The sequence below is a fragment of the Pseudophryne corroboree genome, unplaced genomic scaffold (assembly GCF_028390025.1).
Source record: "Pseudophryne corroboree isolate aPseCor3 unplaced genomic scaffold, aPseCor3.hap2 scaffold_844, whole genome shotgun sequence".
Lineage (NCBI taxonomy): Eukaryota > Metazoa > Chordata > Amphibia > Anura > Myobatrachidae > Pseudophryne > Pseudophryne corroboree.
The window spans coordinates 131,954-132,891 of NW_026970423.1; the positions used below are offsets into that span (position 1 = coordinate 131,954).

Here is a 938-nt window from a genome sequence, read left to right on the forward strand (position 1 = left end):
AAATAAAGCCAGAAAATGAAGAGCTGTTTCATCACTCAATTGGATTTTTTTTGCCAGCATATTTCTTTTTCTCTGCAACCCACTGCTAAATTGTGCTTCCTAGCTGTTTTTATAAAATCAATGAATCAAATCTAACTCTGATTACATCAGAGAAGGCCAGGTACCCTACACCATAACAGGGGGTTTGAAATTTTGACTTGTCTACTTAAAGATCACCAAAATCTGATAACAAGGTCAATTACATCCCTGGGTGGGATTGAACCACCAACCTTTTGGTTAGTAGCCAGACACACTAACCGATTGCGCCACAGAGACAATTTGCAAAAAGTACATACTGACAAAGGCTAATAAGCATACATCTAGAACGTTTCCTAGAAAAACTTTAAAAAGTCAATAATCTGGAGAGTTTTTGTAAGATGTTTCTTCCATCAACCAATGAAGAAACACATTGGTACTTTCCCATGATGAGTGAGTGCTTCAGGATCTCTTGTACTTACATGTGCAGCAGAGTACTGCAATGGAAGCATGCTGGGCCCATAACCCAGAGGTAGGCAGATTGAAACTATCCTTTGCTATATGCATTTTTTTTTGTTAATTTAAGTAATCAAAACTGGGATTGATATTTTTGCTCTTTTATTTTTACTTAAAGTACAATAACTTTTACCATTTTAATTTGTTTTAATAGTATATTGACAGTATAGTTTTCTTTAAAAAATCCACTTAATTTTCTTTACCCTATTATTAAAAGGGTAATTGACAAAAACAAACTACATTGTCACCAGAAGAGCAATACAAAATGTACAAGTGATATATTAAAATCATCTTTCCAGCTTGAATTTCAATGATGCTTTGGGGCAACAATTTTGTGAGAAACATCTTCACCCTTAAATAAAGATTTTCTTAATTCCTAACCTGTGTGCTAATTAGATATCACCTTG

At 33.9% G+C, this 938-nt stretch overlaps 1 non-coding gene across 1 annotated transcript; it reads right to left on the reverse strand.

Moving 5' to 3' along the window:
- Positions 1 to 241: 241 nt before the first annotated feature.
- TRNAS-ACU (transfer RNA serine (anticodon ACU)) lies at positions 242 to 315 on the reverse strand. Its single transcript has one exon. It is a non-coding gene; the product is annotated as a tRNA-Ser (tRNA).
- Between the last annotated feature and the right edge of the window lie 623 nt (positions 316 to 938).